The sequence below is a fragment of the Ictidomys tridecemlineatus genome, unplaced genomic scaffold (assembly GCF_052094955.1).
Source record: "Ictidomys tridecemlineatus isolate mIctTri1 unplaced genomic scaffold, mIctTri1.hap1 Scaffold_143, whole genome shotgun sequence".
Taxonomy (NCBI): domain Eukaryota; kingdom Metazoa; phylum Chordata; class Mammalia; order Rodentia; family Sciuridae; genus Ictidomys; species Ictidomys tridecemlineatus.
In genome coordinates this window covers 275,964-298,235 of record NW_027521268.1, presented here as the reverse complement: position 1 = coordinate 298,235, position 22,272 = coordinate 275,964, and the positions used below count along the sequence as shown (strand labels likewise).

General features: G+C 41.8%; 2 long non-coding RNA genes across 3 annotated transcripts; one reads left to right on the top strand and one right to left on the bottom strand.

The window, feature by feature from the left end:
• The first annotated feature begins 4,417 nt into the window (after positions 1–4,417).
• Positions 4,418–13,291, top strand: LOC144372662 (uncharacterized). 2 transcript variants are annotated; one of them, XR_013432599.1, is made up of 3 exons: positions 4,418–4,577; positions 11,587–11,714; positions 13,020–13,291. It is a non-coding gene; the product is annotated as an uncharacterized LOC144372662 (long non-coding RNA). The 2 variants fall into 2 exon arrangements; XR_013432600.1 differs by lacking the exon at positions 4,418–4,577 and adding an exon at positions 10,185–11,064.
• A 1,980-nt stretch (positions 13,292–15,271) lies between these two features.
• LOC144372661 (uncharacterized) lies at positions 15,272–21,477 on the bottom strand. Its single transcript, XR_013432598.1, has 2 exons — positions 21,061–21,477; positions 15,272–18,063 (listed from the first exon to the last, which is right to left on the bottom strand). It is a non-coding gene; the product is annotated as an uncharacterized LOC144372661 (long non-coding RNA).
• Between the last annotated feature and the right edge of the window lie 795 nt (positions 21,478–22,272).

Sequence of the window (22,272 nt, the reverse complement as noted above, 5' to 3'; positions counted from 1 at the left end):
TCTGGGCAAAATCCACCAGGCTCTGAATCCCAAATACTCTCTGAATCCCACCAGAACTAAATGGGAACTCAAGGAGTGGGCATGCCTGAGGCAGCAGGTTACGCCCCATTCCCAGTAGGGTGCACCTTAAACCTGGAACCGCCCTAAACCCAAGGAGCACCCTAAACCCTGGTCCGCCCTAAACCCGATCCGCCCTGGTCCTTGAGCAAGGTCACCTTACATGAAATGTCACTGCAAATGACCTGGGTCATGCCATGCGTCATTCCTACTTGGCAATGGCCCTCAGCAGTTAAAGAAAAAATTATGTAACATTCCAGAAGTCACTAAAAGAAAACAATTTTCTTGACAATTTACATTATCTTGAACAGAATTATTAAATATAATGAAAAGGAAAGGTGAAAGTAAACAAACAGATCTCTTAACCTTTTTTGTTCACATATTAAAATAATCCTCAACAGGATTTAAATGGTTTAATTTAATTTTAAACCCAATTTAAATTAAACCATTTAAATCACATGAATAAAAAATATATTTGGATCCATTTTTTCATGAGTGTTCATCATATATGATATATAGACATACGTACATACAAACATACAACATAAAACACAAGTGTGCACACAACACATAACATAATAGTAAAGGCCTTATAACTTTTTAAAGGTGAAGTCTCTATTGCAATGTTTAAAAACTCTATAGTCAAAAAATAGAACTGATCAGCAAAACATTAACCTAGGTCTGTATGAGCTCAAAAAACAAAATAGAACTTCATGATGTGGGAAAGGGCAATAATAAAATAGATATTTAAAAAAGCATCCTGGTTCTGTCACAGATGTAAGGGTGGCCAAACTGGAGTTCTGGATATCAGCTGTTATGGATTTGAGCCAAATCATCTTATTTTTGGTCTGTAGAAATCGCTTTGGTTAATCTCTTTGGAATCCAAATCAGCTGCTCTTCTCCCTGTGGAAACACACAAACAGACTCCCAACTCCAGACAATTACTGGGTTAGGACCTTTCCATTTTCCTGTTAGAATATCCTTCCAAAGTACCTTGGGCTTATGTACATTTTTTGGACATATATGCCTTTCTGCAGCACTAAACCCTGATGAATCCAAATTTTAAAAGTTTAGAGTAAAAAGGGTTATTTTAAGTTTATCTTTGGGGAATAAATACCCATTCCCAATTTCTTCTTTTTGCTTTCATAAGATCATTTTAATAGTTTGATGAGCTCTTTCAACTATGCCTTGTCCCTATGGATTGTATGATGGTGTTATCTTCTGCTGGCAGCTGGAAGTTTGCTGGCAGCTGGAAGTTTGCTGGGGCCCCTTCGGCTGTGGCTCTCAACACTATTTCTGTAAAGAATGCCATTGGTATTTTAATGAGGATAATATTAAATTGTTGAGAGCCTCAGCCAAACTGGCCCCAGCACCAGCAGATTGGCTCCTCTGTGGTGATACTCATTGGGCTGTTTCCCAGCCCTTTCAGACCACAGAGCTGCTCATTGGGGGACTCTTTTGGATCTGCCCACGAAACCCAGCTAATCTGCCTCAAGAGCAGTTGAGGTGCTGGCCGGGAGAGCCTGTGGTGGCAGTTGGCCTCTGAGGGAATTCCTGAAGAGCTGGCATGGTGCGGTGTGTGCGTTCAAAAAATAAAGTTCGTTTCTGCTTAATAAGTGGCTCATGAATTGTGCCCAGCCAGAGTGCAGCATTATATCTATATTTTACTTTTGGAGGTATGGCCATTATTAACTCTGCCTCTCCAAGAACAAGGGGGGGTCTTTCCGTCTTCTGAGGTCTTCTTTAATTTCTTTCTTAAGAGTTTTAAGGTTTTTTTGTAGAGTTTTTCATCTCATTGATTATATTAATTCCCAAAGGTTTGGATGTTTTTGTTTGGTTTGGTTTGGGTTTTGGTTCTTGGTTTGGGGTTTTGTTTTTGTTTGTTTGTGGAGGTTATTTTAAATAAAGTGATTTTTCTTATCATCTTCTCAGCTGAATCACTGTTGGAGTATAGGAAACTATTATAAATGTGTTCTTATATCCCGCTACTTTGATGGTTTCATTTATCATTTCTAGAAAGCCTTCTGATTAACATTTTTTGGGTCTTCTAGATATAGGATCATGTCATCAGCAAACAAATAGTTTGACTTCTTCTTTTTTTTATTTGTATCCCTTTAATTTCCTGCCCTTGACAACTTGCTCTGGGTAGAGTTTCAAAATCTAAATTGAATAGAAATGGTGAAAGTATAATATTGCTAATTTTAGAGAAAAAGCTTTCAGTTTTTCTCCATTCAGTGTGATATTGGCTTTGGGTTTGTTATCAAGTCTTTATAATATTGAAGTATGTTCCTTCTATACCTAGTTTCTCCAGGTTAACATGAATGGGTTCTGTTTCTTATCAAAGGCCTTTTTTGCATCTATTGAGATGATCACATAATTCTTGTCCTTAATTCTATCTGTGTGGAGTATTACATTTATTTTATTTTATTTTGGGCATGCCAGGAATTGAACATAGGAGCACTCAACCACTGATCCACATCCCCAGCCCTTATTTTGTATTATATTTAGAGACAGTTTCTCACTAAGTTGCTTAGTGCCTCCCCAAGGCTGAGGTTGGCATTGAACTTGGGATCCTCCTGTCTCACCTCCTGTGTCACTGAGATTACAAGCATGCATCACCACACCTGGCTAAGAATTGCATTTATTGATTTGCACATGTTGAACCGACCTTACCTTCCTGGGATGAATTCCACTTGATAATAATGTATTGTCCTCTTAAAATGTTTTCTTATGTGGTTTGATAACATTTTATTAAGGATTTTTATATCTATGTTCTTCAGGGAGATTGCTATGTAATTTTCTTTCCTTGATTTATCTTTATCTGGTTTTGGTATCAGGGTTATACTAACTTTGGAGAGTGGATTTGTGAGTATCCCCTCCCTTTCAATTTTGTTGAATAATTTGAGAAAGTCTGGTGTTATTTCTTTTTTAAAGGTATGATAGAACTCAGCTGAGAATCCATCTTGTCCTGGGCTTTTCTTTGTTGGAAGACTTTTAATTGTCATCTCAATTTTATTACTTTATATTAGGTTTTAAATGTCTTCCTGGTTCACTTTGGGTGATTGTATATGTCTAGAACTTATTCAATGTGTTCTAGGTTTTCCAATTTATTGGAGTATACATTTTCAAAATAGTTTCTGATGATTCTCTGAATTTCAGAAATGTCTGTGATAACATCTCTTTTTTCATCCTTTTTGTTAAAGGCTTCTCTCTCCTTTTCTTTTGGTGAGTTTGGCTAAGGGTTTATCAATCTTATGTACCTTTTCAAAGAACCAACCATTTCCTGTATTGACCCTGTATATTTTTTTAATTCTCAATTTCATTATTTTGGGGAGTAGTTTGCTCTTCCTTTTCTAAGTCTTAGAAATGGAGCATAAGATTATTTATTTAGGATCTCTCCATTTTTTAAAGATTGCAATTTTGCACTATGAATTTTTCCCTTAGAAGTGCTTTCATACTATCCCAGAGGTTTTGATATATTGTTTCTCACTTCACACTTGTCTCTAAGAACTTCATGATTTTTTTCTCTAATTTCTTCTATGATCCATTATTCATTTCAGAGTATTCAATCTCCATGTATTTATGTGGTATCAATTCTTTTTTCTTACTGTTGAATTCTAGTTTCATTCCATTATAATCCTAAAGGATTAATGCCATTATGACAATTTTTTGGTATTTTAAGATGTACATTGTGACTTAGATTATGGTCTATTTTGGATAAGGTTCCATGAGCTTCTGAGAAGAAGGTAAATTCAGCTGCTTGGGGGTAATATATTCTGTAGATGTCTTTTAGATCCATTTGATTTCCAGATCTTCAGCAGTCATCTCCTCCCAGTAGTGGGTGAGTTCCAGGGCAATCAACTAGGGGAAGAAAAGATTACACCATCTCCCTAAACTTGTTAGGGAGGGGGAGAGGAGAGAAGGGGGGAATTAAAAAAAAATAAGCCTTAGAGCAATGACGGCTACTTTCAGAAGATGAACTGTAACTGTTACAGTCACAGCTTTACACATTAAGGAAAAAAAAGTTTGAAAACTATCCCATACCCAGGGGGAAAAAAACCTGCAAGTGGGACTTAGTGGGACTTAGTGGTAGAGCTTTTGCCTACCAGTCGTGAGACACTGGGTTTGATCCCCAGCACCACATAAAAATGAACAAATAAAATAAAGGTATTGTGCCACCTATCAAAGTTTAGCCAGAGCAGCGCTTTGCCTATCCCCAGCCTCAGGACTGGAGCCGCCTAGCGGCCCGCCCCCAGAACACCCAGCTGGTAGGAGTTCAAGGTGAGGCGCCATGGCCCCGAGATCCGGTCCATCTTCTCCTCTGGCCACAAGGAGGAGCCCCATACCAGGCCGGATGGGGAGCAGGCTCGGAGTCCTCGAAAGGGACCAGGCGGGACCGGCAAGTGCTTCCAAGTGGTGGCCGGAGCACGACGGAGTCCAGACGTCCCGCCGACCTGGGGAGGACGCAGAGGCGGGGTGCCCGGAACCCTCGGACCCAGAGCCCCGCGAGCCAGTCCCAGGCAAGAAGCAAGGCTGGAGGGCGGGGAAGATGGAGAGAGGCAGGGGGACCCTGGTCGCGCTGCTCTCCCTCCCTGGCCCACCCGGAGAGAAGCGGGGACTGGCAGGGAGAGCGGGCAAGAGTGGAGGGCGCGGGCCTGGGAGCGACAGCCGTCGAGACGCGTGGGACAGTTGGGGGGCAGTGAGGGAGAGGCCGAGTGGAAAGAGCCGGCGGGGGCAGTGGAGCTGGCGGCGCGGAGAACGGGCGAGAGCGGAGGGGGCGGGCGAGAGGTGGGGGGAGAGCCAGACGGTGGGGGGAGAGGGAGGCCAGAGAGAGGGTGCAGGGAAGGGGTCTGGAGAGCTGGCTGCTGGGGGGTGAAGGGCGGGGGCCGCGGACCGGTGGCTTCCTTGCTGATGCCGGAGACAGTTACTGCGGGGATGGGGGCGAGTGGCAGAGGACCTAACCCTGCAGGGAAAAGTCCGTCACTGTCCGAGAGCTGGGAGCGCTGCCGGCAGCGGCTTTCTGCCGGCGCCCGGCCTAAGGAGGGCGGCCTGGGCAGGGAGACACGAGAGGGAAAGGAGAGCGGCGGGAAGAGCCGTACAGCCCAGCGCCCGGGACCTTACCGCGCCCCTCGTTTGGATTCTTCTTTGCGCACCGGGTAGTCAGCTGATTCACTCTGTCTTCACGGCCTGACGTCCTATCCTCAAAGCTGGAAGCGCTGCTTTCTAGGCAGTCTAACGCGTTGGCGCTGTCCCCAGGGAACTTTGAATTCGATTCCTTGTCTCATTCATGTACAGCTATTCTCATTGGTTTCTTTTCAATATCGCCGTTTCTTTATCGACATGGTCTTTCATCTGCATTTATTCTCTTATTCAGTTGTTAGATCTTCTTTTAGATCATTGGACATTTTAATAATTAGTTTTTCATTATCTTTATCTGTGATTTTATCTACTTCTATAACTGTGGGATCCTTTGTTGGAGCACTGTGAAGGGGGGGCGTGCCTGTTTCCTCATGTTTTCTGAGATCACGGACTTTCACTTCAAATGAGATGGATTTTCTTTCCTCTTTTTTTTACATGTGTCCCTTTGTTGGTATCTTTCTCTGTTTCTGATATGAGTAGATGTCCAGGAGTAGAACCTGAGCCCCTCCTTAGGGCTTGGTTGTTAGTTTACGGTTTTTGTTTTAATATAGTAGATGAACACAATACCTTTATTTTATTTTTATGTCGTGCTAAGGATGGAACCCAGTGCCTCATACTTGACGGGCAAATGCTCTACCACTGAGCCACAACCCCAGCCCTTTTCTAGATTCTTGAGTTAAGCAAAATACAGTTTTCTACAGTCACTCTACTGTGCTGGAGCACACCAGAAATTATCACTGTTATCTACTTGCAAATTAATTCCCATCTATCAACATCTCCCATCCCTTTTTCTGTACACACCATCTGATTTCAAATACTGAGATGAACTTTTTTTGGATTCCACATGAAAGTGAGATCATATGATACTTGTCTTTCTGGCTTACTTCTCTTAACATGATGACATCCATTTTCATCAATTGTGTTGCAGATGACAGGATTTTGTCCTTTATATGGATGAATAGTATTCCAGTTTGTGTTATGTATCATATTGTCTTTAAATCTGTTAATCACTTGATTGACACCTAGGTTGTTTATGTTTCTTTGCCTTTTTGAATAGTGTTACATTGAACATGGGAATGCAGATGTCTTTGACAGACTGTATTTATTTACTTTGGCTATTACTCAGTAGAGGAATTCCTGGATCATATGCTAGTTCAATTTTTAAATTTTAAGGACCTCATACTGTTTTTCCTAGTGGCCCTATTATTACCACCTATAATTAATAATTAGAAAACACCTATCATTGTGTTCATTCATTGAAGAATCTAAGAACAGGAAACTGAGATAGAAGTGGGTTTATTGCAAAAGTGAGAGAGATATAGAGAGGACTTCTCTGAGAAAAGGGGGCCTCAGAGCTGGGAATCCAGTGGGAGTTTTGGCCTGTTCTTTTGATGGTCTCTGGAATTTCTCCTTTTCTTATCTCCTCCCCTGTCTACAAACTCCTAAATATTATTTATTGGTTCCCCCTCTGTCCATGCATCTGTTTTAGTTTCCCTTTTGGATTTCTTGCTTGGGAGTGCTAATATGGAAGTGTCTATCTGATTGGGTTCCCCACTTGTGACCACCAGCACTTAGGTCAAGCAGGAAGTTGACCTCATCAGAAGACCCTCCCCACGCTCCTTTGTTTGGGCCCTGCCCAACCTCTTCCCTTGCCATCTTGCCCTGGTTGCCTAAGCCCTCTTACCTCTCCCCCACTATGAATCTACATCCCGCTAGCAATATACAGGATTCTCTTGCAGGCACTTTTTGTTTGTTTGTTTGTTTTATTGTTAACAGTTATTCTTACTGGAGTGAGATGATGTCACCTTGTGGTTGTGATGTGCATTTCAAAGATGACTGGTGATACTGAGCACAGTTTTGTGTGCCTATGGGCCATTTACTTATCACTTTTGAGAAATGTCTTCAGATTTTTTTCTCCATTTTGCAATCAGGCTATTTGTTTTCTAATTATTAAGTTCTTTGAGTTCCATATATAACCTCTTACCTGATACACAACATGCAAATATTTTCTGACATTCTGTAGGTTGTTTCTCCACTCCCAAAACTGTTGCCTTTGATGTGCAGAGGATTTTTTATTTTGATTCATCTTGTTTATCTGTTTTTGCTTTTGTTTTCTCTACTTTTAGGGTCTTGTCTAAAAAATATTTTCCCATTACAATAGCCTTAAAATATTTAAAAATAAAATTTTATTTTTTTCAATTAATCCCTGGTTCTCCTGCCTGGTAAGCAAGCATTTTACCACTGCCCATTTAAACCACTTTGAGTTGATTGTTTCTGAGTAAAGAGCCACAGGGGTCTAGTTTCATTCTTTTTCCTGTGAATTCCCTACCCTGTTTTCCCAACACCATGTATAGAAAAAAATGTCTTTTTTTTTAAGAGAGAGAGAGAATTTTTTTTTTAAGATAGACACAACACAATGCCTTTATTTTTTTTTATGTGGTGTTGAGAATCGAACCCGGGTCATTCCCGTGTAGGTGAGCGCTTTACTGCTGAGCCACAATCCCAGCCCCCAAACTGTCCTTTTTCTACTGTACATTCTTACACCTTTTTCAAAAATAGGCTGCTGTAGGTGTGTGGGTCGAATTCTATGCTCTCTCTTCTGTTCCATGGGTCCATGCTTCTGTTTGTAATTCAGCACCATGCTGTTCTGATTACTCCAGCTTTGTCCTGTATTTTGAAGTCAAGTCATGGAACTCCTCTTGCTTGGTTCTTTTCATGCAGGATAACTGTGACTCTTCAGGAGCTTTGTGGTTCCATAGAAATTTTAAGATTGTCTTTTCTAGTTCTGTGAAGAATGCTCTTGGTGTTTTGGTAGTGATTACATTGAATCTGCTGTTCTTGTTGGGTAGAATAGACATTTGAACAATATTGGTTATCTTTTTATTTGTGTGTGTGTGTGTGTGTGTGTGTTGTTGTTGTTTTCAATTTCTTTCCTCATTACTTTATAGTTTTCATTTTAGAGATCTTTTACCTCTTTATTTTAATTTGTTCCAAGGTTTTATATTTTTTGCAGTTATTGTAAGTAGTATTGTTTCCTTGATTTCTATTTCAGATGATTTGCTATTTGTATATAACAACTCTAATAATTTTATTTTTTTGTATCTTGCAATTTTGCTAAATTCATCTATTACCACTACTAGTTTTGGGTGAAGTCCTTGGAGTTTTCTAAATGTAACATCAGTTCATCTGCAAACAGTGAGAATTTTATTCCTTTTTTCGCAGTTTGGATGCCCTTCATTTTTTCTCTTGCCTGATTGCTCTAGCAAGCACTCCCAGAATTCCATTGATTAAAAGTCGTAAAATGGGCATCATTCTTCTCTTTCAGATCTGAGAGAAAAAAACTTTCAGTGTTTATCCATTTGATATGATGCTTGCTGATGGCTTATTTGACACACCTTTTATCATGTTGAGATGTATTCCTTCTATACCTAGTTGTTCAGCATTTTCATCATGAAGAGATGTTGATTTTATCAAATGCATTTTCTACATCTATTATATTGGTTTTGTCCTTCATTCTGTTAATGTGGGATATTACATTTATTGATTAGATAGTGTTGAACCATTATTGCATCCTTGAGATGCATTCCACTTGGTCATGTTGAATAATCTTTCTAGTGGGCAATTGAATTTAGTTTGCTAGTATTTTGTTCAGGATTTTTGTATCTTTAGTCATCAAAAATATTAGCTGTGGGGGCTGGGGCTGGGGCTCAGCAGTAGCACACTTGCCTGACGTGTGTGAGGCACTGGGTTCGATTCTCAGTACCACATATAAATAAATAAATAAAATAAAGTTTTATCAACAATTAAAAATATTTTTTAAAAATAGCTGTGGATTAGTTTTTGTGTGTGTTGTCAGGTTTTGGTATCATGGAATTGCTGGCTTTATCAAATGTATTTGGAAGAATTTCTTTCTCTTCTATTTTTGGGAATTACTTAAGGAGAACTAGAAACTGTTCTTCAAATATTTGGTAGAACTTTTAGCAGTAAAGCTCTCTTGTATTGGAATTTTCTTTTCTGGAAGGCTATTACTACTGATTCAATCTTGTTACTTATTATAGGTCTGCTCAGCTTTTTTATTTATTCATGATTCAATCTGGCTGGGTTAGATATATATGTGTAAGTGTTCAGGAATTTTTCCATTTATTCTAGGTTACCAAATTTTTGCAAATAATAACAAACATGGGTATCTTTGTTCCTAATAATCTCAAATGATCCTTTGTACTTTTGTGGTGTCAGTTGCAACCTTTCCCTTTTCTTGTCTGAATTTGAGTCTTCTCTCTACTTTGCCTAGTTGTCTAACTACTGACTTTTCACCTGTGTTTAGTTCTTTGAAGAACCAGCTCCTTATTTCATTACTCTCTCGTGCTCCTTTTTAGTCTCTGATTTATTATTTGTGCTCTGCTCTGAACTTATTATTTATTTCTTCCTTTCCACTAATTTTGGTTCAGGTTTGGATACTAGATATTTTTAATACACTTGATAAACAAGAGTCTCCCAGGCTTTCTTAAAAATCACAGTGGACTGGTCATTTTTCTGGCTTTTCTAGTATATCTAACCTGCCATATACAATTTTCTGAGCCACAAAGCACATGCTTCTGATTCCTTCCTTTACTACCTTTCTTCAAACTATGGATTTTTCATTTTATTCAGATTACAATATCACTTTCCAACCTAAAAAAAGGCAATCTCCTGGGACAGTAGTGCCATCTCCTAAGAGTCAAGCTAAAAGCTATGAACCATAATTATGAACTCTTTCTAATGCAGCTGTGATCCCATCCTCACTGCACCCACCATGACTCAGCATGCACAGTCCCTTCTCCTGTGTCTGATCGTCCTCTGCCAGGCAGGCCCTTCCCTCACAGCAGGCCTGGCACCACCATTGCAAGGTGATGTGCTGCTGCGTATAGGCATTGTTCAAAGGGCAGAGGGGAAGTGGGCTATGTCCTGGGACATGAGGTTGCTGTCCCCTCCACATCAAAGGAGGGGAACATGCTCACCTTAAACAGGTGAAGCAGAGAGCTTGGGAAGGGCCATTATTGCTCTGCCAGCTCAGCCCTTCAGAGGGATGGAGAGGAGATGCCTAAAGGGTCCTTTCTCACCAGCCCAACCCGCCTTTTTCCCTCACAGGCACTCACTCCCTTTGCTATGACTTCTAAGGCAGCACCTGGACAGCAATGGTGTACAGTCCATGCCCAGGTGGACCAGAAGAATTTTTTCTCCTATGACTGTGGCATGGACAAGGTTAACTCCTTGAGTGCCCTGGGAGGGAAAGTGAGTGCCACAGTCACCTGGGAAGAGCAGAAAACCTCACTGAGAGATATTGGGAATACACTAAAACAGAAACTAGCTGACATTAAAGCAGAAAATGACATGGCCAGAGGTATGTAAGGATAGTCCAGGGACATGAGAGAGCTGATATTGGTTGAAGGAAATTGATTGTGTGCATATAAAAAAAAAAGAGTTAGATGTTGGTCCCTCTAAAAGCCCAGACATAGCTGTTTTGGAGGACAGAACACAGCCAGATTAGAAGGAAAACAGGGAAGGTGGTACTGAGTTGGACAAAGGATTTGTTAAGAAAGGAGGATGATTTCTCTCTGATGAGGGCAGGTCTGAACACCCTGGAGGGCAGGATGTGTTGTCAGCATAAATCCAACAGCTCCTGGAAGTTTGGCTTCAATGAACAGATGTGGCTCCTTTTTGACTCAGACAACAGAAAGTGGAGAGAGATACATCCTGGGTCCAACTGGATGAAAAAAATGTGGGAAAATGACAAGGAGGTGACCGAGTTGTTGCACAGGTCCTCGATAGGTGACTGTAGAACCTGGATTCAGAACTTGAAGGAATGGGAGGCGGAGTTGGAGCCAACAGGTAACTGGCAGGAGGGGGAAGAAGTGGGATTCACATGAGATGCTGCTACGTGTGTGTGTGTGTGTGTGTGTGTGTGTGTGTGTGTGTGTGTGTACAATCCATCAAGCATGAGTCAGACCTGGGTTAACATTCATAGTTATAGTCTTCCTATCTTTTTCCCTTCTCACCTCCTAATGCCTCTTTTTTAGTGCACATTCTTTGGGTCTGACATGTGCTCGTCTCTTTTTGGAAATTCCTCTAAATCACTTCACATGTCAGCTTCTCCACCACCATCCTCATGGGTCTCCTCATATTCTGCCACCAGGAAGGATGAGTTGTATGGTCACCCAGGCTTCTCCCATTAGCTATATGAGCCCCTTAAAGACATGGCCTGTTTCCTGTCTCCCTCACTTCTCAGGACCTGTCACAGCAGCTGCCACATAGCAGAGATCTGCCTTCCTGAATGACTTGGGGCAGCAGGATCTAAGCAGATATGTCCTCATATTTTGGTCTGAAGAAGGGCTAAATGTGTTTTCATTTCAGGACCTTCAACCACCACCCCAGACACAGTCACTGAGAAGTCCTCAGCCAGTACCTTTAATCACTGGAATTCAGTACCTTTAATCACTAGAATCCTCATCATAGGATGCATCATAATTTTTTTCTGACAGGTATTGTAGGCAGATTGAAGAGAGGGATGGGGGCGATGGGGGAGCAATGAGGACAGGCAAGTAAATTCCCAAGATCCTAGTCTGTACCTTGACTGGTCCTTCCCATTCTGAGGTGAGACAGAAGAATCAGGCCTCCAGTCACTGGAAGCAATAGCTTGACCATGCTCAGCCCTGAGTTCTGAGAAATCCTCCCTCTCAGGGCCCAAGGGAAAGAGGAGTGGCCATACCAAGGTCGCCTGTGGATTCTAAAGGGTTTTAGCTTATGCAGGTCTGATTCAGACCAGATTTCTATAAGAGGGACACAGTGGGGCATGGTGTGGAGATAACAGGAACACAGGAAGGAAATACCCAATCCTGAAAGATGGCAGCATGGTATCTCCATTCAGTGTGTACAGAGAAAGGGACTTCATACCCACAGTCAAAGAAGAGGGTCCTGGGACCTCGGTCCTGGCTCAGTGGTAGAGTGCTTGCTTAGCATGTGTTAGGCACTGAGTTTAAACTTAAAATAAAGGTATTATGTTCATATATAAAAGAGAGCGAGAGAGAGGGTCCTATGGCTAATGCCAGGGTAAGGCACAGGGAAGGCCTTTCCCAGCCCAACCTGGAAGGCTGGAGTTCAGGGCTGCATTCCCACAGGAGGCTCATTTCCAGAAGCTGAGTTGAAAACAGAGTGGAGTCTGTTCAGGATGAAGGCAGAGGATGCCAGTTCTCTGGGGACTCCTACAACACCAGGATTGGGCTGTGGCCCTGGAACCCAGCCTCCTGCAGACTCCAGATCCTGAGCCAGCTCAGCAGCCCCTGCCTTGAGCAGAGCCTCTGCAGAGACTGGTGGGGCTGAGCAGCTGCTGGGGTCTGATGCTCCAGCTGACTTAACCAGAGTGGAGGGAGTAGGCAGGGCCAGTCACTTTTAGAGCTCTGCTGCTCCCAGGTAAGGAGAGGTTGAGGGAGAAGGGGAAGAAACATGTCATCTGCAACCCCACCCAAAGTCTGGGAACTAGGTTCCATATCCCCTCTCTTTGGCCGGACTCTCCGCATCCCCAGGTCCTATGGACCCTCCTATCGGGGGAGGAGCAGACTTCCAGTCAGGGAGCAGATCCAGTCATTAGGGCTTCAGTCCTGAGACCAAAGCCTATAGCAGGGCAGGAACTGATTCTGGCCTGTGGGAAAGAAGGGAGGAGGGTGATAGAGGCTGTTGGATCCTTGGGTAATGGATGGAGGGAAATACATATCACAAGGTGAGCACCCAGAAGAATTGAGATAGAATTTCTTCAGAGAGTCGAAGTAACACCTGTTTCTTTTCTAAAGGTGCTCCCAAGAAACTTCTGAAAATGTGATTCAGTTAAATAACTGGCCTTAACGGTCTTCTGCCCGTCTACTCCCTGCTCTTCCTCCATAGAGCAGATGAAGATTGAAGTACAAATCCAGAGGCCTCCAGTACGTCATCATGTATTCTAACTTAGCCTACAGCTCTCCGTTCATATCCAGCATGGGCAAGGTACCCATGGGAGAGATGGGCTGGCTGTGAAATAAAAACTGTGAAAGTAATCTATCAAGAAATAAATACAAAATGGCAAGAATCATATTTTCAAAGCAAGGCATGACCTGTTGGTAAAGTGCTTCCCTTGCACAAGGCCCCCGGTTCAATCCCTAACACCACACACACAAAAAAAATTATATACTTCATATTGTTAACTTTTAAATAAGCCAGTGTGTCTTAATTGTCTTTTCGAAATATAGTTTACTTCTCAGTGTAGAGAGTAACGTAAAATTTTATAACGTATTTATTTAAATATAAAATATTAAATAACACCATTAATTTCCAATTGATTTGTTATTATTATATAGTTTAAGAGCTATTGTTGTAGAAACTTTTGTTTGAAGAACATCAGCTTAGTAAAATGTTCTTTTAAATCTTGTACTTTAATGACGTGTATATTTGGGAAATAAAGATACAATTAATATGTTATTAATAATTATCATAATTACACTGATTTTTTTATATTAACCAAGTTTAGCTTTTAAAGAAAAATTTGAAATATGGAATGTAATGTGGTACTTTTAAAATAACAGTTATTGTTTAAACAAAATTTTATATACCTTAAATCCTTTAAAACTAGTTTTTTTTTAAATAATAAAACTCAACAGACATAAAAAATTATTTTATTGGAATGAGAGTAGATTAATGTTTTCAGTATTTCTTATTTCTTTTATCCTTTAGTTAGAATGCCCAAGTAATAAAGGTCTGTGAAAAGATCTTATCTATATTGGTAAATAGGCCTCATGTCAGAAATTTAGCAGGATTTAAAGAGTAAAAATCTTTCAATAACTTCAGCTGATTGTGTTAATTTCATGTAACCAATTTAGCTATATGTAAACATTTTGAAAATTATTTTGTACATATTTTGTTTTAATTTACTGAGACATTTATAGCCTTTTACTTTACTGGGTGAAATTTTTCTTAAACCTTTCTATATAAATCACACCTGATAGAAGTTTAACTCCCAGCCCCTTGGTTCTCATGAGGACATAAAAAATAAAGGAAGTTTAGATCTTATTTTATATTAACCAAATTACAAACACATCTAAAGTTTAAGTATATTTTAGTTAATAGAATCTGATGTTTTTATATTTAGTAGATGATATTTTAGCATCCAATGGATGACATTCTAGCACTCTAACCTTGCAAATCAATAAGTACCTCTTTTAATAAAGACATATAATTACTCCCCTTTACCTTAAATGTATTTATTCTTAACTGTAAGATACAAGACATCAAACAAATGTAGATAACAGTATTAATTATCTTTTTCCTGTTAAAGAAAATTGTTAGAAGCAAATAGATATAAATTTTAAATATCATAGGGATTAACAACTTTATTATTATTATTATTATTATTATTATTATTATTATTATTATTTTAATATCTGTATTTTATTTATTTATTGTGGTGCTGAGGATTGAACCGAGCGCCTCACATGTGCTAGGGGAGCATTCTGTCTCTGAACCCCAACTTAATTATTTAACCAGCTGGAAAATTTTGAATTAATAATTTTAAAGATATCTTTATTTTTATCTCTCTACCCTATTTCAATTGAAACTTTTTAAATCAAGTGAATTAAAGCTATTTGGGCCCATTTTATGTTAATTTTAAAATATGAGCATGCTTATTGATTTATAAGTCAATTTTAATATCATGTAACATAGACATAAGCATTATGTACACACATTTACAAATCAGAAAAATAAAAGAATTTTTATAACTTTCTGTAAGTGGAGCTCCAAAGGTAGTATGGAGTGGTACAAATACTTATCAAAGCTTTTATTTGATTTAACCTGTTTAGGAATTACATTAGAACCAATAAAACATTTATATGATTTAATTACAAGGCAGGCCTGCTTGGATGGATAAGCCACATTGAAATCTGACAATTATGAGAACACTGACATAAATTATTTCAGATTGCCAGCTTCTTGTTCTAATAATTTTCAGACCTACTGTTAGCATCATCCCTTGTCACGACCCCCTTGCCCGCAAGGAAGACGCGACTCAGGAATCTTCTTTCAGCAGTTTATTCAGGCCCTTGATATTCTTCTAATAATTCTTCTACTCTACTTCTACTAAACTTCGGATGCCCCTCCCAGCCTTAATAAAGCACCGCGAACCCCAATGCAAAGCTGCCACGTGTACCCTTCTCACAGGGTGCTAGAAAATGACACGCCAACTTTCTCTGATAAGGAGCTGGGAACACGCCAACTCTCTTTGATATGGAGTTGTCCTTCACAGACCACAACGGAGCCAGCGCCATCATGTAATGGCGACCACAGTCCGCAGGAACGGCTCACCACAGCTCCCCCTTTTTGTTTCACTAAGACAATACAGGCGAGAGTAGAGGTCCTATCCCACTGTGCAAAAGTGGCTGCATAGTATGGGCCAGCCCCAGGGGGCGCCTTCCCCAGACCTGACACCATATCAGCCGACGCCTTTTTTCGTGGGGCGGGGCGGAGACACGTCAAACCCGCATGCAATAGGACATGCTCCCCTTGAGGTCCCTCTTCTCAATGGATCACTCAAGTGCAGTGCCTTGCCTCGCATCCTGTATCGTGACGATGGTGAGTAAGAGGGAATAGCTGAGGTTGAACTGTGGCTGTCTAGAAGTACAACTACAAACAAGTTGGCAGCACCCTGAAAGAAAGGCACGGACTTTAAAGTGATAGATAAAGACCAGTGTGGAAACCCTTCTGCGTGCAATGGCAACAAGACCCGCAGAGTGCAAGGGCTTTCCAGCACTAAAAGAAAGACAAAAGAAGGACATGTCGTACCCAGTGCAATGTTATAATAACTTGGGGTGCAACGACCATGTCAAAGGCACTAGTGTAGAAACCCATCTGCGTGCAATGGTAGCAAGACCGGCAGAGTGCAAGGGCTTTCTGACACTAAGAGAATAACGAGGAAAGACATGTCAATCCCAGTGCAATGTTATAATAACTTGGGGTGCAATGACCATGTCAAAAGTTTAGTGCTTAAGATGCGCAAGCCAGACCTGTGGCGAGTTGCCAGTTTCTAAAGCAGCAAGAGCTTGTATGATCATAGCCTTATCTTGAGCACTACGAGCCTTAAGGCGACAGAGAAACCACAAACAGAGGAACATACCAAAACAACACAGTGCACCAAAAATGCCTACTCCCACCCACTCTTTAAAAAAGGAAAAAGCAGAAGATATCCAATTGGTGAATTGACCCAGAGTCACGGGATCGACACGGGTACTATTGAAGACAGCTATCTGGGTTAGTTGAGACTGGATCATGTCTTCCGCTTCCATGGACCAATTTCCGGCCAGATATCCACCAATGATGTGGGAAGCATTCCTGGAATCATTAAATCTGACAGAGGTTATACATAAATGTGCACGTTGGTCAATGCAGCCTAAAAGTACTAGGTCAGCCAATTTTTCTACCTGAGCTTGAAGAAAATCTATTCTTTGGTTGGTAGCTAAAATCCCTGACAAAATATGTTGATTAATCGCATTTTGTGATTCAAGTATAGTGGACGTTTGTTGAACAACTTGATTAATAGTGGCAGCAGTTTGTACTTGACTGGCCATGGCTACTCCGGCCGTAACTGCTGCAGCAGCAGATGCCGCCACGGCTGTCACTATAGCTGCCGTGATTCCAAAATCTCTGCGGACTCTAAGTAGCTCTACAATAGGAAATTTATCTGGATCCGCAGTGACTGGTATTGGGACAAAAGTTGGAATTTTCATAATTACTGCTACAGTCCAAGAACCATTCCAACACTCAGATAAGAAACAGGTAATATGAGAACAATCCAGCATCCCCGACGAGGTGTGATTAGCTAAAAGGAACAGGAACGGGGATTGGATACAGACCATTGCAGGAGGCAATGTGGCATAATGTAACAGAGAGTTGAACGAAACAGATGTAAGCCTATTACCTCGTTCACTCTCCTTAGTAGTGCCAGAAACATTAGCCAGCCAACTTTTGGCTCCTAGTAATTGAGCCAATGCGGAAATATCGGCTGAAGCCCCCTTCTCATTGGAAATGAGCCATTGAAACCAGGACCAACCTGTTCCTGTAGAGGAGTTGGCATTGTTGTTAAAGTTATAAACATATCTCTTCAGAGGGGGGGAAAAGGAGAAACCTTTAGCAACTTGATGTTTCTCCCAAGAATGATCCTGACAAGGCGTAAATGTCGGGGGAAAACCAAAATTAGGGGTACAGTAAGGAGAGGCCTTGAAATGAGTGGCATAGCAAGTACTATTAGAAGAAGGAGGCATTGGGATTAATACCTCGGAGATAATAGCTAAAGTAGTTATGTTTAAAACAGAGCTAGTTGCGGGGGTCCCTGAGCCTGATTGCTTCCCTGAAACTACTTGGCTCAATACAGCACTGAGAATACTCCCTGAGACTCGACTGGACCGCAATGGGTCCTCCCAGTTAGTCAAATTTTTGGTCTTAAGGCTAATACAATTAGTGTTCCCAAGACTGAAACAAAAAACTCCTGTGAGATTAACTTGAGACTGATTAAAAATATTTTCCATGTCCCCTCTAGGAGAGGTACAAGGAGCAGACATCTCACATGAGGTAGAAAAAGGAGTGGGGAGGACACTAGAATTACTATGAACTGGCATTGGCATTGGCCATGCCCGTGCCACTGCCCACCACTGCATTGGTGCCATCTGTACCGTTGGCACCAGCATCAGAGCCAGAGCACTCATCAGAATGAAGCTCCTCATCATGGGACTGTTGTGGCACCTCCTGCTGCTGGTTAGTAGATCTCGAGACTCTTCTTGTCAGGCGTTCAGGGATCCACAGCGGCTCCGTGCGATCCTGGGGAAAAGCACATACAGATCCTCGTGCCCATGTCAGCACGGGGTCAGGGCCGTTCCATTGGCCCGTAAGAACATCTTTCCACTTAACATAGCCAGTCACAGAGGGCTGAGGGGACACATGTCTATCGGCCGCAGAGCGGCCATGAATATCCAAATTCAAAAAATTAATGGTAAAAAGAGCTAAGGACAGGCGTTCTTTAGGAGTGTGGTCAACTCCTATTCCCCCTTTTTGGTTTTCTAAGGTTTCTTTTAAGGTGCGGTGGGCACGTTCAACAATGCCTTGCCCTTGAGGATTGTAAGGCAACCCATGAGCAAGTTGTATTCCCATAGTAGAACAAAAAGATGTAAACTGTCTGCCCGTATAAGCAGGTCCATTATCAGTCTTAAGGGATGCAGGTGCACCCCATGCTGCCCATGCCTCTAAGCAATGAGTAATAACATTACGTGCCTTTTCTCCCGATAAAGCAGAAGCATGAATAATTCCAGAGTATGTGTCAATAGAAACATGTACATATTTGAGGTTACCAAAGTCAGGCACGTGAGTTACGTCCATTTGCCAGACGACCAATGGCTTCAATCCTCGTGGGTTTACACCATAAGTAGGAGGATGAAGAAATGTGACACAATGGGGACATTGTAATACTATCTGACGAGCATCTGCTCTGGAGATGGAAAAACGTCTACGCAGTGTCATAGCATTGACATGAAAGTTGTGATGAAACAATTTAGCTTCTTCTAAGGAGGAGGCCAAGCATACAAACTGGCTTCTAGTTGCCGAGTCAGCACAGGCATTACCCTGTGATAACGGGCCAGGAAGAGAGGTGTGAGCCCGAATGTGCATTGGATAGAAGGGGGCAGTACGGCTACGGATAAGCTGTTGAAGCTGATTAAATTAAGCAGACACAGCATGGGTGTCACTAATAGCTCCTACAGCCTCCAGAATTTTGAGCGCCTGCACCACATAGATGGAGTCCGAAATGAGATTGAAAGGAAAAGAACACTGTTTAAAAACTTCAATGACAATTTGCAGTTCTACCCATTGTGGATGTCCAGGAGCAAATTGATGCTGGACAGGGGGAGAGTCATTAATCACATAAGCTCCCATTCCAGACTTAGAGCCATCAGTAAAAATATTAACAGCCCCTGGAATTGGAGTGGGTGAAGTTACTTTAGGGAAAATGATAGGATGCTCTTTAACAAAATGGAGTAATGGATGAGAAGGGTAATGGTTATCAATATCCCCTTGAAACGAGCAACATAGAATAGCCCAGTTGTCTAGAGTAGCACACAAAACATTAAGTTGAACTTTAGAATAGGGTATGATAAGAGAAGAAGGTGCTTGTCCAAAAAATTGAATGCTCTGTTGAATCCCTCTAAGTGCTAATGCTGCAACAGCATCAGGATAGTATTCTAAAGATTTTCCTGGGGATACATGTGGGTGGATCCATAGTAAAGGCCCATCTTGCCACAGTACTCCAGTAGGCTGCCGCATAGTGGAAAGCACACATAACTGGAAAGGTTTATCACTCTGGAGCCTGCATAGAGTGGCATGTTGTATAGCTTCTTCTACTTTTATAAGGGCCGCTCTGGCCTCTTTAGTGAGGGTACGAGGGGAAGTAAGATCTGGATCACCCTTAAGAATAGCATACAAAGGCTGGAGCACGATATTAGGAATATGTAAATAACCTCTTATCCAATTAATATCTCCCAACAGTTTTTGAAAATCATTTAAAGTTTGGAGATCTTGAGTTCTTATAGTAACTTTTTGTGGTTTTAATATGTCATATCCAATCGTCGCTCCCAAATACTGAATAGAATCCCCTGTTTGAACCTTCTCAGGTGCAATATGTAATCCATACTGAGCTAACAACTTCACCAAGTCTTTATAGGCCTCATAAACTGACTGTTGTAATTTGGCTGCCAATAATACATCATCCATATAATGAATAATCTTAATGGAAGGATATTGTTGTCTGAGAGGTGCGAGTGCCTTCCCTACATACATCTGGCAAATCGTAGGACTGTTAGACATTCCCTGTGGTAAAACAACCCACTCAAACCTTTGATCTGGTTCCTCGTGATTACACGAGGGAAGGGTGAAGGCAAAACGCTGTGAGTCTTTAGGATGCAAAGGAATAGAAAAGAAACAGTCTTTAATGTCAATAGCAATGATATGCCAGCCCTGAGGAACAGAGGAAAGCAGCGGCAGCCTGAAACACCCCCGCCATACGGAGGCGGATCGGGAGGCCGCCCGTTCTTGAGCCCTTGCTTATCTCTGTTCCCTGTACCTAAACTCCCTAGCTGCCGAGACAGCGTTCTTATCTCCTCCTCCTCAGCGTCTTCTGCCTCTGACCCACTTTCGCATGGGGGCGTGCGCAGCACACTGAGATCTGGATACAGTCTCCTCCCGTTCTCCACGCCCCGCACACTCCCCTCTTCCTGAGACACTTCACTCTCTGTTGTTTCTGATTTTTCCTCATGCAATTGTTCTAAAACCTCCTGCCCTTTAACAAGCGCTTCTTGGCATCGGCCATCCGTAAGACAACTACAGACCATCTTCCAGAGGGGTATCACCCCGCCCTCTAGCATGCCCTGCTCACGAGCAAAGTCAAGGTCTTTGCCTAATTTATCCCAGCTGGGTGTAGTGAGGCTGCCTGAAAATGCAAACCACGGTGCAGCGACATCTACTCTCTGTAAAAATTTTTCCAAGGTGCGATGCTTCACCTCCAGTCCCTTGGAACGTAAAAGGCCATCGAGGGCCAGAAGGAGTGGACTTGAAGTCACAGCTCCCATAACGCAACACAAGAAAACACAGAAATCGAAAGTGAAAGTACACAAAACAAAACGAACATACACAGAAAACAAAACAAAAATACAGAGTGCAATTGCTATGAGATGTAACACCCTCTCTTTTTACAGAGGAGCAGGTACCTTTTAATGCTCCCTCTTTATGTATAGAGGAGCCTCCGCTTTTTAACAGCGGGTCCCACCTTACCTGGGACTTACCGGCGCGCCTCCCTGACTGCTGAAAGTTCTGGTTCCTGGGTGTTTCTTTGTTTCTTTTCTCCCGGGTCTCGGCACCACTTGTCACGACCCCCTTGCCCGCAAGGAAGACGCGACTCAGGAATCTTCTTTCAGCAGTTTATTCAGGCCCTTGATATTCTTCTAATAATTCTTCTACTCTACTTCTACTAAACTTCGGATGCCCCTCCCAGCCTTAATAAAGCACCGCGAACCCCAATGCAAAGCTGCCACGTGTACCCTTCTCACAGGGTGCTAGAAAATGATACGCCAACTTTCTCTGATAAGGAGCTGGGAACACGCCAACTCTCTTTGATATGGAGTTGTCCTTCACAGACCACAACGGAGCCAGCGCCATCATGTAATGGCGACCACAGTCCGCAGGAACGGCTCACCACAATCCCTAACAAACATAATAATCCATTAAAATAATCCATTAAAAAGCATAATTTAAATGTTCTTTATTAACTTTGGAATTTTTCTCATTTAACTTTGGCTATCGACATTTTAGTTGTTAAGAAAATGAGAGGGTTCCTGTCCTGAAGGCTATTGATGAAGCAATGAATTGTAGCTTGTTAGCTTTAGAGGGATTCAGATTTTGAGTAGAGGATCACCATAGTGTAATGGTTACCATGCCCATCTCACAAGGGTGAAGGTCACCAAAAACTATGAAAGTAATATATCAAGAAGTAAAGTCAAAAAGGCAAAGGTTATATATTTTCAAAGGTAGGTGTGACCCATTGAGCTGATCAAAGGGGTCTGACTTCTAACAAAGAATAGGCCCATGCTTGTCTTATTTATCATGGTACAGATCAAGGGGGTCAGTAGATAGTTTTCAATGTGGTAGGAGGGTTGTTTTGGTGCTTGTTTCTTGGTGTTGCAAGGATCTTGAAGGAAATAGGTTGTTTGGTCCTAAAGCTGTGAGCCAAGACAAGGGCCAGCATGATCTGGGCTTTCTTGAACTGGGGAATTTCACCCAGGAGTTCCCAGAAAAGTGGCTTCTGTGCCTTAATGGCTCAAACAAACCCCTAATTTATATATGGTTCTTTTGCTTACTCACATCCAGTCAGGATTTAGAAGACCCTCAGGTATTTCACTTTTAGGGACACAATGGGCCTATACCCTCTTTTGCAAGAGATGGACTATTCTGATAGCTGCTTTCCCTCTCCTGTCCATTGCAACAGCC